Genomic DNA, 18,230 nt, shown 5'->3' on the forward strand with positions numbered 1-18,230 from the left:
GTAACTTTTTTTATTTAGTGGCTAAATTGTTATCAGGGGATCGCCACAATGGAATGAACCGCCAAATGTTCCAGCATCTGATGCTCTTTCAGCAGCAACCCAGTACTGGAAAACACCCATACCTTCTAAACTACTGCCAATTTAGTTCATTTAATTAACCTGCAGCGCATGTTTTTAGACTGAGCAGGAAACTGGAGCACCCGGAGGAAACCCACGCCTTCATGGGGAGAACAGGCAAACTCAACACAATCTCACGGCAATTCGTAACTTTTTCATTTAGTGGCTAATTCGTATGAGTTCGTACTATCTAATTCGTACAATTTAGTACGATATGCTCATCCCCCAATGACGGTTGGGGTTAGGGGTGGGGTTAGGTGCCATGCCTCCTTTTTAAAATCGTGCCATTTCGTACGACTGAACTCGTACGAATTTGTACGAATTAGCCACTAAACTGGAAAAACGTAAAATACTTACGTTTTCTCATGAGATCAGGCTGACAAACTCCACTCATCTCCTGTTTACAAAATGCATCACAAACTGCTTGAGAAACTGTTCTACTATGATAATTGGTGATGAAAATAAATGATGTTCAATAAGATGTACTTGCGTTTACTAACTGTTTATTCAGTTAAACATGAATTTTGAAATTTTCAACCCAACCTTGAGAATAGATTAACTGCGATATTTTTTATTGCGCAATAAGAGTCTCGTGTTAATGCCGATAACGGCCCACAACTAATTTTTGTACATATGAATTAGCCACTAAATGAATTAGCTTCAAAATGGACAAAACGTAAAATAGTTACACAAAACTGCACATAACACAAACCTACATGATCATGTTCTCTATGCAACTTACTGTAGGAGTCGCTGTCCATAGTGCTGAAATAAAACATTATATGGAATCGTACATGTTTAACCCAGTAATCACCATGTCATGTGAATTAGCAATGAAAACAAGTCTACATAATGCACCTACCTACAGACTGAGGCACTGACAAAATGGCTGAAACAAAACTTCTTAACTTAACATAACAAAAACAGTTTTTTGTTTTGTTTATAATATGTATTAATTTATTTCCCAGGGATGGGTTGCAGCTGGAAGGGTATCCGCTGCGTAAAACATACGCTGGATAAGTTGGCGGTTAATTCCACAGTAGTGACCCCAGATTAATAAAGGGACTAAGCTATAAAGAAAATGAATGACTGAATGAATAAATGAATGTATTAATTTTCATATTTACATAAGATGATTTTTTGTTCGTTTTAATTTACATATTCATAAAAAAAGAAGAGTCATGCGATGTACAGTAAAATACAATCGATACCTTTAATTATAATCACACCACACTGGAATAAAGTTTAATCTGCCGATTGTCCTGCCGTTGATCTAATATATTTTAATGATTACTTCAGAGCACTTGTAGGTCTACGAATTTTCAAGATCTGCTTAAAATACTTTGTTTTGGGGAAATAGAAGGCAACATTAAGATCAGTTGGACAATCATTTTTACCACCATATCTACTTAAGCTTGCAATGCTTTTGGGAAACAGCCCTGCACTCTTATTATTTTTATGTAAATATGTATTTCTAATTTGAATCGGTTTATTGTTATTAGTAATAGTTTTTTGGTATAAAAAACAAACACAGATACATTTAATAAGTTAATATGAAACGTTGACATTGGGAAGGTAAAAAAAAGTCCCAATTCCAGCAAGGCAAATATTGCGTCTCTTTGAAAAAGTTAATTTACAATCCTGATACATCTCATCCATTTGAAATGAAAACAAAAACAGCTGTGATGCTGCGCAGAGGTGAAAAATGACTGTGAATTGCATGTATACTGAAAGCGATATTGTGTTTTCTGATGTTAAGTCAATAATTCACCCATGCAGATCCTGAAAGCATGTGTTAGGAGATATTACTGAGACTGCAATATGTTGTTCATTCCATATGTCTGATATGGCTCAGCAGGCAATACAGTTGATGGTGTAGGTAAAAAAAAAAAATGCAGAGCAAAGCATTGCTTTTCCCTGAACCAATACCGTAAAACATGTCGACATCCTCCATTTTTGTCCTGCCGTTTTCCCTGCGAGGGACTGGGGGGCTGTTTCAGTAATGTGATAACAATCAAACTGATGGAATAGAAAACCTGTTTGTGTCATTTGGGGAAAACACAAACACACACACACAAATTGTTTTCTTTTCCTTCCCTTTCTTTCGATTTCAGACAAATCTGTTGTGGATTAGGTGATACATCGGATGAAGGCGTGCTTAACCAAGCATCTGTCCCGCAAAGAATGTGTGAAAGAAAGAAGGTGTGTCCTTATTTATTTGGATCAGTCACAGTGGTGTTGCTGGAATGGGACTCTATCTGAAATCACCGATACACAAACGTACTTTCACATCTCCTGAAATGTTCCCTATTTAACCTGATTCACAGTTTCTGGCACATATCCCTATTTTAACCTGATTGGACGGCTGTTAGGTATAACAGCACTTGAGAGGCCAGTAGCTTCTGGAATGATTTAAGTTTCAATGCTACAATCTTAAGATGCTTCACTGAGTTTCTTATTAGAGCCGGTGTGAGTGTGCGATTTGGAAAAAAAAACCCATAATGTGTCTGACTTTACCAAGTAGGATGTGTTCCTGGATCAGCATCCTTGTTTGGCCCAAAGAGGAACAACGTTCTTATTCATCACTCAGATTTTAGCATAGTGCAAGAGGTTTTAAGTACATTCTGTAACAGGTTATAATACAGACATCATTTATAAAGTGTGTGAATGCTCAGATTTAATCTTAGAGTATGTGTATGCTTGAATCCACTGCAGCGTTCATATTTATTCAAACAAAAAGTACTTACTGCCTTGTCAAAGTCTGGGCACACTTACACACTTTTTCTTGTGGCAAAGTTGTTCCGTATACTGCAAAAAAAAAAGAAAACATAAAAATTAAATAATAATAATAATAATAATAATAATAATAATAATAATAATAATAATAATAATTATTATTATTATTATTATTATTATTATTATTATTATTATTATATGTAAGAAAGTCCCTAATCCAAATATCTAAAATTCTATCTTGATTATGTCTAGACAAGTAAATTGTATAATAAGCTAAGCTCAAGTAACGTCTTATTCACATTACAAACTAAAAGTAAAATTGTTCAAAAAATTTCAGGAAGGAAATATTTACTAACTTTGACTTATGGTGCTTTTACACTAGCACTTTTGGTCCCCACTGGGGTGTTATGTACGTTTAGCCAGTGTAAATGTCTTCTGAACTCGGGTGCGCATCTGCGAACCTTACCTGTGTCTGCCTGAAAGAGGTGATCTAGATTCTGGTTCTGGTTCGCAAGTGGCTCTCTGTATGTTACCAAAGCCAAAAGATTCAGTAAAGCAGAATGACCACAATGTGTATACGTCTTTCTGAGGGCAATCCAACTTGGGTTTGGAACCAGGCAATTGAACCAAGTGGGAAAGCGTCCTTATTATTTCTGAAAACAAAACAATATTTTTTAATTGTATAGAGGATGATTCTTGACTTTAGAATGTAATATGTAATATATATATCATAAAGAATTATCATACGATTATGGTCACTCTGCATCTGATTTGACTTTCTTTATATTTACATTTTACTCAAATTTGCCAATTATATATATATATATATATATGTATATATATATTAGTCACATCTAGAAGAGAGACATGCACACAGGTTTGTCCATACGTTTGTTTTCTCTAAATTGCAATTTTGCAGAATAACCTTAGCACAGATTTATAACAGTTTCTGCCCAACATTTTATAAAGGAGGCCCACAATGTTAAACATAAAATCCCTTTTACATATATTACATTTGCAAGTTCACACTTATATTTTGAATGAACAGAATATGCATATTTGGCGTGTTGTTCAAGGAGAGGGCTCTGAGCTTGTAAAGACTAACTTGTGTTATTCCCCTTGTCAGGAGGGTAAGAAAGAGATAGGTGCAGAAGCAAAGTATCTAGTCTGGGGTCATAATGCTCCCCCCAGCTCCCATGAACCAAACCGATGTGATGATTTTATTTTCACATTGTGACACAGTTTCTAGAGAAACAGAATATTAATGAGAAAACACTAAGTGTGGCTTGTCTTTTTCTACTGTGAGGTGATAGGATGTAGTAGGTATTTCATTCAGAAAGATTAGGAAAAGGGTTTGAAGAGAGTCATTACAACCTAACAGACTCCTCCTGCTCATCATTTCAGTTTGATGTCAAAAAGGGAAGTGTTTTTTTTTTTGTTAGCTATGCCCAATATGTCAGACACATGTAATCAGAGAATTTAACAAAACAAACAGGAAGTGCATTTTCAGAATTAAATTTTATATTTCAAAGGCAAACCATATTTGTTTTCTTAATGATAGACGAATTGTTCACTAGAAAACTATCAATGTGGGCTAACCAAATCATATGGTTAGTTTTGATTTCATTTGTACTTTAAGTAGGAATCAAGATTGAAGCTGTGAAGCTGAGGTGGCAGAGGTATGCTAAAGCTGCGCCCATGCACACTTGTCTTTTCTCCCCATAGACTTCCATTCATACGCACGCAAATGTGTCAGACCGGGAACGCAGGGTCAAGTTTCACAGGTTGCTGCGGTGCAAAGTTCAAGCTTGGTGAACTCTGACCTGCGAAATCGCATCACTTGACTGCGTGAGACCAATCAAGGATCAAAACAAGACCTCTCTGGACAGAAATTTATAACATGGAGCAATCGCTCCCTTTTTAAAATGTCAAACAATCTTTTTTTATCCCACGTTTTTTTTCGCAGAGCCGACAGAATTCCGCACACATAAACACCGCAGCTTTAAAGTTGAGAAAATATGAATGTAGGACATGCTTGGTTATTTTGGTCTTAAGCTGATTGGGTAGTAGATTGATTGCTGACAATGAATTTGCCTTGTGAGAACATCAACTCATGCTTCTCCTGAAATCTGTTTCTAAAACATCACTTAGGAGGGTAATGACAATAACCTGGCCGATTAGCACAGATCAGTACAAATCACTCCATTCAATTAAGAAATGTATAAGAGAGCAGCAAGTGATTTTTTTTTACTTTAGGTTGATTTATATTAACAGCATAGAGAGCAGTATCTACTGTGATTTTAATAGACAGATGTTTTACTAATTTGTTCCCCGTTTTTACTGAATTGTGAGTGTGTTGTAATGATTTTTGCTATAGTTGTAGTAAAAAAAAAACAATTTAACAAAAATATTGTAAAATATTAGCAAAAATTTTGGAAAAATCTTGGAAAAATCAGTCATATGAATGTTTCAGAGAATGCATGAATTATACAGCGTATGCACATACACATTAATAAACATCCAGCACCTCACATCATGTCTTTCTCTTACTGTATTCTTCCTAACCTTCTGAAATGCTCTGCACCCACCTGCTTCGGGTGATGTATGTTTTTTGCATGCATGACTGTTTGTGTTTAATCAGATGTGACATGCAAATATATGCAGATATTCTGTAAAAGTACCATTCGAGACAAAGCATTTTTGCCAAGGACAGAGTGAAAGATGTGCATGTATCCCAGAAGCCTCCAGAGCTCTCGGACCTCGGGTTAATTCAGGCTTTGTTTAGAAGCTTCTGTTATATGAGTTTTGATGGGTCACCTTGGCTCTTTCCGGTCCACTGTGTCCACCTACCGTTTCGCACTGACCCATGGGAGAAGACATGCATCCTCTGACAGATGATATTGTTTTTCCTGTTTAAAAGCACTTCGATATGGCAATTGCTCATTGTGGATTTGAATTTCATCAGCGAAATATGCCTTTGAGGGAGTTTACTTTGAGAAACAAGACTGTGGTCTTGTAATGTGAGCCTTGGTTTTGGCGCAATGTTCTCTTGTGGGGTATTTTAGGTGTGACTACACTGCAAACGAGTGAGGCTACATAGCAATTCCCAAATAATTGCGGTACTTTATGCTGTCTAAAGCTTCCTTTTGAGTGTTGATTAAGACTTCTTGCCATTACTTTAAATTACACTGACTACTGTAGTTGCATAGAGACTATTTTAAACAAAAGAATTGCCTGTGATTGGGATTTTTAAAATAAGCTAAATCTCTGTAAACTGTATGTAAAATATAATAATAATAATAATAATAATAATTAATATTATTATTATTCCTTACATTTATATAGCGCTTTTCTGGGCACATAGGGGGAATCTCCTCATCCATCCACCACTATTGTGCAGCATTCACCTGGATGACACGACGGCAGCCATATTGCACCAGACCACACACCCCACACTAGCTGATTGGTGGAGACAATACAGAGTGATAAAGCCAATTATGATATGGAGAGGGTTAAGAGGCCATGATGGACAGAGGCCAGTGGGCAAATTTGGCCCGGATGCCGGGGTGAAACCCCTACTCTTTTTTTTGAAAGGACATACTAGGATTTTTAACGACCACAGGACCCAGTCAAGACCCAAGTTTAACGTCTCATCCGAAAGACGGCTACCACAGGTTGGGTGCCCCCTGCTGGCCTCACTAACACCACTTCTGGCAGCAACCTAGCTTTCCCAAGTGGTCTTCCATCCAGGTACAGCCCTGCTTAGCTTCAGTGGGCGACCATGTTAGAGTTGCAGAGAGCTAGCTGCCGGTATAATAATAATAATAATAATAATAATAATAATAATAATAATAATAATGAATGAGTATTTATTATTATTATTATTATTATTATTATTATTATTATTAATAATAATCATCATTTTAAAAGCTATTTTTATGTAAAAAGTTCAACTTCAGTTAAAATAAATCTATTAATAATTTGTCATTTGTTTTCTTTGTAGCTCAAACAGTAGCTCAAATGCCACTGTCTATAGCTTAAAATAGCTTGATTATGTTGTGCATGTAAAGATACACTGTAAAAATCTACAGTTGTAGCATTAAAGTCACAGCATCAGTCTTTTTGTTACAAAAATCTTCTGCTTTAACCACTGAAACAGGTCTGTGTCATCGTGATGCCTGTCGGTGATGTCAAGTCCCCCTTGGCTGTCAAATTTACTGCCATAGAAACCATGGAGACAGTCTCTTTCTTAAATTATTGCAGCATCTCTGTGTCATTCTTCATAGGCAATGCTATTGCAATATTTATCAAGTTGAATCTATTCAACTTGCATAAGTAAAGATGCAGCACTTAACATTGCATCACTCTAAAATTTCCATTGGCTGCATGTGGAGGTGATGTCATGTTTAAATCCTTTTCTAAAAAGTACTTAAAAATGCATACTTGCATAAATGCAAAGTATACTTCTATGACAAAATGGCAAAATGTATGTGACAGTATGACAGAAAAGAACAGAAGACCTAAGAGGCCTGACACGATCACCAGCGATCCAACCACTATAGATCGCTGGAGAATATTCACATTCACACAAACTACAATCCTGCCTCAATATGAACTACAAATCCTGTCATGCAACACACACACACACCTGCTCTAAATCTCTATTGATTACACTCACACAGCTGATGCTGCTCATGGACTGATTACACTTCACATCGTCAGAGAAATCTGGTGCCCACCATTCGAGGGATTCAGAGGGAATTGGTGCCATTAAAAACTGTCTGTGTCTGTTGCATGAAAGGACTTGTAGTTCATATTAAGGCAGAATTGTAGTTTGTGTGAATGTTCTCCAGCGATCTATTGTGGTTAGATCGCTGGTGATTGTGACAAGGCCATACATTCAAATATTTCTTCTCTCGTTTTCTCTTGATCCTAACATAACAACTCATTTTCTTATGATCACAACCAGTATTTTCTCGTGATCTCCACATAACTAAAGGTTGTTTTCTCATTATCACTTATTATTTTGGCTTTTATTTATTCATGCTCATTCATTTTCTTTTAACTTATCCAGCAGCAGCGGATGCCCTTCTAACCGAAACCCAACACTGGGAAACACCCATACACTCTCACGTTCACATACATACACTATGGTCAATTTAGCTGATTTAATTTACCTATACCGCATGTCTTTGAACTGTGGGGGAAACCAGAGAACCAGGATGAAAGCCACGCAAACATGGAAAACAAGCAATCTTTGCACAGAAACTGATTGAGCCAGGGCTTAAACCAGCGACCTTCTTGCTGTAAGGCAATCATGCTACCTGCTGCACCCCCATGACGCCTATTTATATATGCATTAATTATTATTAATATTTACCAGCCCAATGTATGACCAGGCATTTTAGAGCATAGGTTCTAGATCAGGGGTCTCGCGTGACCATAAGCTTCTTGTACTTACCCTCCTCATTACTTAAAATAATAGTTATTAATAACAATAATTAATTAAATAAAACAACACAAACTATTTTTCACTAAACAATGGACGCAAATCCTCCCCGTGTTCTACGGTTTCCCCCACAGTCCAAAGACATGCACTATAGGTGAATTGGATGAACTAAATTGGCCGTATGTGTGAATGAGAGAGTGTATGGGTGTTTCCCAGCATCTGCTGCATAAAACATATGCTGGCATATTTGGCAGTTTATTCCTGTATGGTGACCCCTAATAAATAAGACACTAAGCTGAAGGAAAATGTATGAATAATTGTTAGCCAATAGTATATTATGGGTTTAAGAAATAAGCACAAATGCCAGGGCATGGCAAAATGTTCAAAGGACAACAAAAACAATCCGATAATAAAAGAATAATGAAAAGAACATACATTTTACTTGCTTAAACCAGTTTATTTGGACTTTACCTTTAGAGAAAAATCTAACTGGAGTGAACATTTTTTTAAATTAGTTAACCGCAGCGCCTACATTAATCCAGAGCTGAATGTCTCTTTCCCACTATAGTATAACACAACCAGCTGAGGTTTCAAGGTGAAAACATATGAATACAAATATACTGCATGTCTTCTTCTCTTTCAGTTATTACTTGATTCTTTCTTTACCTGCTCTCTATCTTACACTTTCTCTCTTGCTCTTCTAGCAGAAACTGGTGAGGTAAATGTAATGGACTTTGGCAGGGTTGTGTTGTCAGATCCCAGAGCTCCAAACAGTAGAAGGGGCAGCCAGAGGGGACGTGACCAGTGGGAGGGAGGTCTGACTGGGTTAGCTGAACTACGCTTTGCCCTCCTTCAGCTGATGGGGCGGTTTCTTCCAGGTGCCACCAACGGAGACTCCAGCCCTTCAGACATCTCAGAAAAGGATTTTTTTCTAGAATGGGAGTGTAGATATTGGCCAGGTTTGGGCTGAAGGAGGAAGCTGTGTTGTAGTTAACCAGCACCACTCCTCTGAATTCATCCAATGCTGCTGGGCCCAGAGAACTGCTCAGAATTACAACAAGGTATTGATCTATATTTCTCTCCGATTTATTTGGCTAGGCAGTTGTGGAGGTGAGAGGTGTTTCCTCTAGCTTCAGCCAACATCGAAATTCTTTCTCTTGATTTCCTAGGAAACCTGATGAGGTTTAAAAACAGATTGCTGTAAACCCAGTGAAAAGCAGAGAGGTTGGTATTGTGTTTTAATTCTTTCATAATCTATATAATCTTTAATATGATGCATAACAAAACCAAAAAGAAGCATTTCTAGAACTATCTACGCAAGTGTTCTGTTGTCTTTGTCCTAAACGAAAAGGAAACATGAAAATTTGGCCAACCACTAAGGGAAGGAAATTTGGACCATCTAAATTAAACTAGGTAGCGCCACCATCAACTCAAATTTACATTCATTTTTGTTGAATCTTATGACAATATTTTCTTGTTTAAAAAGGCAAATGTCACAATTTAAAAAACATAAATAAATAAATAAAAAGATACATTTTTTATTTAAAAATCATTCAATGAAAAAAATTATAAAATCAAAATAAATAGATAAAACTAAATAAATAAAATGATGCATTCTAACAACCTTCTTAGAACTTTGGCCAACCACTAAAAATGTAAATAAACTCTGTAGCGCCACCAACAGCTCAAAGTTACATAAAAAAAAAAAAAAAAATATATATATATATATATATATATATATATATATATATATATATATATATCCATTCATTTTCTTGTCGTTTGTCCCTTTATTAATCTGGGGTCGCCACAGCGGATTGAACCGCCAACTTATCCAGTAAGTTTTTACGCAGCGGATGCCCTTCCAGCCGCAACCCATCTCTGGGAAACATTCACATACACTCATTCACACACACACTCTTACACTGCGGACAATTTAGCCTACCCAATTCACCTGTACCGCATGTTTTTGGACTGTGGGGGAAACCGGAGCACCCGGAGGAAACCTACACGAACGCAGGGAGAACATGCAAACTGAACAGAAACGCCAACTGAGCTGAGGTTCGAACCAGCGACGTTCTTGCTGTGAGGCGATCATGCTACCCACTGCACCACTGCGTCGCCCATATATATATAAAGCAAGAACGTCGCTGGTTCGAACCTCGGCTCATATATATATATAGCACGTTTATCGTGTATAGCCATACACCCAAAGCACTTCACAATCATGAGAGGGCAGGTCTCCTCACTTCACCACCAGTGTGCAGCATCCACTTGGATGATACGATAGCAGCCACAGGACAATGGCACCAGTGGGGCATTAGGACTTACACAGATCACAGGTTGAGCGCATCCTGCTGGCCTTACTGACAAATTTCAACAGCAACCTAGTTTTCCCATGTGGTCTCTCATCCAGGTACTGACCAGGCTTAGACCTGCTTAGCTAGTGAGTAACCAGTTGAGTTGCATTATAATATGGGTGTGGCTAATTTTTCTATCTAGCGCTAGTAGGATTGACCCGGTTTTTAGCAAATGTCTCAAATCCCCTTCAGAATGTACCATTTTTAGAACATTCAAGCCAAAATTATTTTAAGACTATGGCCATGTTCATGTGAAGTAGTAGCGGTGTCCCAATTCTCTTTAGCTTGAAAGCATAGGGCTAAGGGGAAGGGCTTGTCAGGGTTCTGCCACTCTGGTCATGTAAATTCTTCTTTTGGTGGCAGAGTCCGGACACTAGTCATGTCTAGTTCAGTCCTGTTGTTCTCGGCTCGAGTTTTCTTGGGTCTGTGCGCGCACCTTTGTAGTTGTGCGCAGAGCGTGCACGCTCCAGCTTGATGCGGCCGCGCGGGCTCTGCGTGCTTCATTCCCAGCGTGTCAATTTAGTTGGTTTCGATTTTGATCGGCGCTGGGATGAGACATGCACACTGCGTGTATGAGTGCGCGGTGAGTGCTTTCATTCATCGTGTACTCGTGTCTTTCGTTCAGTCTTCTGTTGGTGTTGTGTCTAGCACGTGGTGCGTGTTGACATGCACCATGTGCTTGTGTTGTCATGAACACTGCGTTATCTCATTGGCTGCGTTTTCTAGTCATTTTATGTGAGAGCATGGCTTGTGTTGTTTCTGTGTCATGCGCTCTCCCGTCTATTTTCTAGTCCCACCCTCCTTGTTAACTCATTATTAGTTTGTCATGTTCACCTGTTTGTGTCAATTTACTTTTGCTTTATAATCCCCTCATGTTTTCTGTCCTGTGCCAGTTCGTCGTCTAAACTCCCCATGTGTTTCTGCTCTTGCTCCTGTCATGCCAGCCAAGTTTGTTTGTCTGTTAGTGTTATAGTTATGTTTTTCCCCCTCGGGGTGGTTTTTGTTCTATATCCCTCATCCTTCCTAAAACCTTGAAAGGGTTAGATAGCCATTGAAACTGAGATTTCTTTAGGACCACACCCGAAACCAATAGGTAAGAACATTTCCCAGAATACACCTGTTACCAAGACAGCATGGCAGCACACAGAAGTAAGGAGATGCTCAAATCAATATTTTTTGTCATTATTATGAATTTTTACAACTGACAAGCATACGTTTTTATACATTCATAATGGCGTCCCTGTTTTACAGTCATGCTCTAAAAAAAAAGATAAAAAAACCCATCTATAATCCATACTACTAACTCTTGTATTGTAATCCTACAACACACTTTCACATCAGTCACTCGATGACACTCAAATACCCTGTCTGAAAAGTCTAGTGGCTAGGAATGAGCGTTCTACAGTGTCTGGCATAATCCCACATAGCAAAATGTATCTGGCCCACACAATCAGCTTTTGCTTGCCCCACATGCTGCAGTGAACTACGGTATATGATTGGACCAAGTCTGGCTTCCATATAAGGACCAAACAAGTCTCAGCCAAGTTAATAATCCATAATTGGGCCAGATATGTTGCTGTGTAATGGTAGAATGTTTTCTTTACTTAGAAATAATTGAAATGTACTTTAAATGTGGGTCAAGAAAGGCCAAATTTACGTGGCCAACATAGTAAATTTTAACATCTGGACCAAATACTACATGCTATCTGGCAGAAGTGCCGATTTAAAGATGGTGCCATCTCTGCCAAACCCGGGCCATGTTTAGCTCAAATGCTGTATGCCAGTGCCGTATGAATGCCTGCTGTGCCAGCTTTTTGCTACATCTGGGCCAGAATTCTTTGCCTGGGATGTTAATGTTGTTTTTGTGTGTTTGCTTAGATGAATATGATCAAGGTGTAAATGCACAGTACAGTTATGAGCATATTGCCACATTGTATCATTATGATAATTAATATCATTGACTTTGGGATTTCCTGAAGAAAAAAAACTAAAATTAATAAATAAATCAATAACGCAACTGGAATAACTACAGCAGTCAGCATCATCGATCTCATATAAAGTAAGAGATCACGGTAACATATGATGACGTGTGCAGGTGTTGTAGTGCTGTCCCATTTCTTAGGGGTAAAATTTGAAGCCCTTTCCCTTCACACTCTGTTTCAAGGGCCAAGGGGAAGGAGTATGGTTAAAAAATGAATTGGGATAGGGCCTATATCTCTGCAAATTAAATATAACAGATTCACCTTATCTAAGGAGCAAGCTTGTCAACATTCTCCTAAAGAATAAAATTACATAGTAGCCTGAGATGGGACTAAAAGAACATTTTAATTTTTAGCTGAACTATCCCTTTAGGGCAGTGGTGTCCAAAGTTGGTCCGGGAGGGCCGGTGTCCGGCTGATCTTAGCTCCAACTTGCTTCAACATACCTACCTGGAAGTTTCTAGTATACCTAGTAAGAGCTTGATTCGCTGGTTTGTGTGTGTTTGGTTAGGGTTGGAGCTAAAATCTCCAGGACATCGGCTCACCAGGATCGAGTGTGGACACCCCTGCTTTAAGGTCTATTTCCAAGAATGCAATAAATACATGCCAGATTTAAACCTACATCTCTGACTTGTAGTGTACATGTTAGCTCAATAGGTCTGGAACATGTGTGCTATCCACTTGGCAGCCATTACCAGTTCTCCTCGTGGCACAGCATGGTTGTGAACAAATCATGATTTTTTTTTTTTCCTACACTGTGTATTTACACACTTTGCCCCAGATTTGCATGGTGCGCGTGTTCATGTGAGCTACAGGCAAAGATGAGTGGTAAATCTGAATGTGTCGCTTTGGCTTTGGCATGGCAGGGCGCTCTGTGCTTGTGCCCATCTGTGATTGAGAAGTATGTCAGCAGGCCCTGTATATGTCAGGCTGATCCATTCAACAGAGAGATTTACACTCCTGTCAGATGCTCTGTAGTGGGAGCCAGACACTGTGTGAACAACCCGTCAATCCCTTTTCCAGCCATCACTCTCTCTGTCTCTGATTTTCTGGATACTTTCCTTTTTTTCTGTTTTTTTTTTAATTTATTTATTTAGTTTTCACCAGGTGATTTTTTTTTTTTATAATTTTAAATCTCAATTTACAATGTCCAATTTGCTAGTAGGGCAGCATGATGGCTCAGTGGTTAGCACTGCTGGACATCTGCTGCGTAAACCATATCCTGGAATAGTTGGTGGTTCATTCAACTGTGGAGACCCTTGATAAGTAAGGGACTAAGCTGAATAAAAAAGAATGAATAATTTGCTAGTGCACATTGTTAGTCTTACGGTGAACAACTATGCCATAAATGTTTATCCATAAATAAATCTAACCATTTACTTTTACTTTGGGAGGGTGGTACTTCTCTGATGATGTCAGTTTGACAAAATATGCTTATCCACGCCCCTTCTACCATTACTTTTCTGCAAGAGAAAGATGAGAGGGGCTCAAAAATAAAGCCACGCCCCCTACTTAATATCCTCTTTCAGTAGGACATACATCAACTGCAGCAACTTTCAGTTCATGCTGACTTTAATCTTCAGATTTATTTACCTAATATTCCTGATCTAGGTTTTATAGACAATCTTCAATTAACAGTCATCAATAATGCATCATTAATGTGAGTTGATCAAATTTATCCTTTTCCCTCTACTTTCTTTTCTGTCTTTCCAACAAGCCAGGTAGTTTTTTATAAACATTTTATTATTACCTTATATTATTTCTCTAGGTTGTAATAACTGTTCCAGTATGTTTGAACACATTATGATCATTAGAATGATCCAGGGTTATCACAATGAAATAGATAAAAAAAAATAATAATATATATATATATATATATATATATATATATATATATATATATATATATATATATATATATATATATATATATATATATATTTTTTTTTTTTATTACGTTTTCTCGTGAGATCAGGCTGGTTTTGCCATATAAACAAATCCATATGATAATTTGTCTTCCTAAAATGGTGATGTGTTGAATACTTTTCCCCCACTATATATATATATATATATATATATATATATATATATATATATATATATATATATATATATATATATATATATATATATAGTGCAAAACCAGCCTGATCTCACGAGAAAACGTAAGTATTTTACGTTTTGGCAGTTTAGTGGCTAATTCGTACGAGTTCAGTCGTAAGAAAATGTACGATTTTAAAAAGGAGGCGTGGCACCTAACCCCACCCCTAAACCCAACCGTCATTGGGGGATAAGCAAATCGTACTAAAATGTACGAATTAGATCGTACGAATTTGTACAAATTAGCCACTGAATGAAAAAGTTACGAACTGCCGTGAGATTGTGTTGGGCAAAACATATCTTGTTCACTAAGAAGGTTCAAAAAGTTCATACATTTAAGCTGGGTACAATTAATATCTTGTATTTTTATAATTGCATGTTTTATCCTGTTATACAATCATTTTTATAACTAATTTAGAGGAAACCATGGAAAGTTATTGTCATTAAATAATTTCAGTTTCTAGTTTTTGTGAATTACTTTTGATATAACATGTTTTGTTTAAATGTTTGATTTAATATTTATTAATTTAACATTTAATTGTTCCATATTGCAATACAATGCAATCACATAATAACAATGGTCTTCCATATTTTTAGCTATTTTAACAGTCCTTATTTACATTTTTGGTATAAGATTGCAGAAAGATGAATAGAAATGTACAGTTTTCACCGTCATACTGATTACTTTTTAGTCATTCGGCAAAACTACAGTTTGTAATTAAAAAAAATTTTTTTACACCTTTTTTCTCAGAAAACTTATTTCTAAAGGTGCTGACTGTTGACTTGAGTTTTCACCAGAACCAAATATATCCATATAGAAAACAATATTAAGTAGTTTACAAATTAAGATATGTATAATAAAATGAAATGACACAGGGAAAAAAGAGAGTATTGAACACGTAAGGAAAGGAAGGTGTAAAAATGGAGTAAAAGCCCAGACTGCAGAAATCCCTCAGTAGTTCTTCAGAAATCATTTGTGCTTCATCATTGTAAATAAATATCAGCTGCTTCAGTCCAACATCTACTTTACCAGGATGATGAAGATTAAACCAGAGTGAACATTTCAAGACAATGATCCAATACACAGCCAAGGAAACTCTCAAATGCTTTCAGAGAAAGAAAATCAAGCTGTAGAATGGCCCAGCCAATCACCTGACTTAAATCCAATAGAGAATACAAAATAAAGATCAAATTTGATAGTCGAGACCCACAGAACTATTAAGCTTATATATATATATATATATATATATATATATATATATATATATATATATATATATATATATATATATATATATATATATATATATAAAATGTGTACTTTATTAACAGTAAAAGTGTAAACAACATTTTAATAATCGGAAGTGTGTTTCCTCTCCATTAAAAATAACCTTTTTTTTTCAATGGAAAACTTTTTATAAATGTTAAATCTTAAATGCCAGACCTTTATTTTAAAGATATGTTTGGAATCAGTCTGTTTTTTAAAAGTGGTTCAGAACGGTTGGGGGATTTATTGTGATGTGATGAAATCATGTGGACATACTGTATGGATGTGGTAACCTCATCATTCAAAAACAGCCAATCTGGCATTTATGTGTTTGTGCTTTAGGATCAATGGCACGTGGATACAAGCAGTATGGCTAAACAAGCAGTTGTTGTCCTGCCGTGATCACGTAACTGTGAAACACACACTCTCACAGTGCCGTGATAGAGGGCTTTACCCGCAACTCAGCACCCCGGCGCAGCCTAATCAATGAGGCACTTTTTAATTAGTTTGAACAAGCCTGTGTGACTTCGCAGCAGCTCTGTACACACACACACACACACACACACACACACACACACACACACACACACACACACTTCTATGCACCTGGTGGTGTGTACCAGAGCTCTCCGTCAACCTCTGGATAAGACTGTGATCTTTGCAAACTACTTCTCATTGTGAAGTAAATGCAGGTTGATAAAGAAAAGTCTGATTGATTTACGCAGGACGAGGATAATTGTTGTACACATAGAGAATTGATGTGTTTATTAAATAAGCACCACATGCAGATTAATGTTGTTTACTGTAAACATGAGGGTTTGTCTTGGGTGCGGTTGAAATAATTGCTGAATTTTCCAAATGATTAAATTCAACTGTTTTTTTTTATTATCTTAAAATAATAGATAACAGCTTCTACTATGTTTATAAGTGTGGCATGTGCTTATTTTTTGTGAATCTTCTGCATGAACAAAGGATAAAATGTGTGTATGAGTTTGTAAATCAGGCAAAAAGCCAGAGACAGCCTCTCCTCCTTAAAATAACAAAACAAATCAATATACGCAAGAAGTATTTTGGCTTCCTCAAAGAATCTTTCAATAAAAAAATATTTCAATAATCTAAAAAAAAAACTCTCTAAATACTTTTTATACATTGTAACCAGAGCATCCGGAGAAAACACAAAAGAACATGGGGCGAACATGCAAACTGCACATAAATGCCAACTGGCCCAGCCAGGACTCGAACCAGCGACCTTCTTGCTGTGAGATGACAGTGCTAACCACTGAGCCACTGTGCTGCCCACATCAAACTTTCATAGCATTGCATTTGTAATTTCCTTATCCGTCAACATGAATTGCAGAGATGTGCAAACATAACCATATCGCTATAATATCAGATGCGTTCTTAACTGTTTTTCTTTTCTTCTTTAACTGTTTTTCATGTAAAAAATCTCAAAAATACTTAGATTTAAAGGACACCTATGATGAAAATTTTGTAAGCTGTTTGGACAGAACTGTCCAAAGAACTGTAATTCCAAGTCATTATTTTACACCAAAATAATGTAGTCCTTAGCCACTGGCTAGACATGGGATTTTGATCACCTGACGTCATGAACTAAACCTAACCAAATATTAACTATTAAGATGTTGTGTGCCTGCTTGGCTGTATCCTGTCATATTTGCCATGCAAAAAGGTGTGTGTGTGTGTGTGTGTGTGTGTGTGTACTTTGTGTGACTCATCGTTGCAGAAAAATTAACTCCACAACAAATCTACCAAATAATCATTGGGAAATAATCATTCTTACTGTAGTATTTCTCACAAACGTTATATGAGATCTGCTTCCTTCATGTCTGTCGCTGTGTTGTTTATCTGACGCAGCCGAGGCGAAGATTGAGGCACACTCTGACAGGCACATGTGAACGGTGGGTGAAAAGAACCAGTGTTAAAGGCACAGGCCACAAAAACAGCTACATGGTTGTTCAGAGCAGAAAATTTCAATATTTTGAAAGGTATAATAAATCATTTGTTGAATGTTTTGAGCTGAAACTTTACAAACACATTCTGGAGACACAAAAGACTTATCTTAAATCTTGAAAAAGGGGTAAAATAGCTGCCCTTTATGTACAAATATACAAATGTAAAAAATAACTGACTAAATAACATGAAAAATAAAATAACCAAACTGAAAGCCATAACACAAGCAATCATAAGATAAAATAATACAT

At 36.9% G+C, this 18,230-nt stretch overlaps 1 long non-coding RNA gene across 1 annotated transcript; it reads left to right on the plus strand.

The window, feature by feature from the left end:
- The first annotated feature begins 7,441 nt into the window (after positions 1-7,441).
- On the plus strand, positions 7,442-17,638 carry LOC141376636 (uncharacterized). Its single transcript, XR_012387233.1, has 3 exons — positions 7,442-9,363; positions 9,472-9,526; positions 16,351-17,638. It is a non-coding gene; the product is annotated as an uncharacterized lncRNA (long non-coding RNA).
- Positions 17,639-18,230: the final 592 nt, after the last annotated feature.

Source organism: Danio rerio, chromosome 11, assembly GCF_049306965.1.
Source record: "Danio rerio strain Tuebingen ecotype United States chromosome 11, GRCz12tu, whole genome shotgun sequence".
In the NCBI taxonomy this organism is placed as follows: domain Eukaryota; kingdom Metazoa; phylum Chordata; class Actinopteri; order Cypriniformes; family Danionidae; genus Danio; species Danio rerio.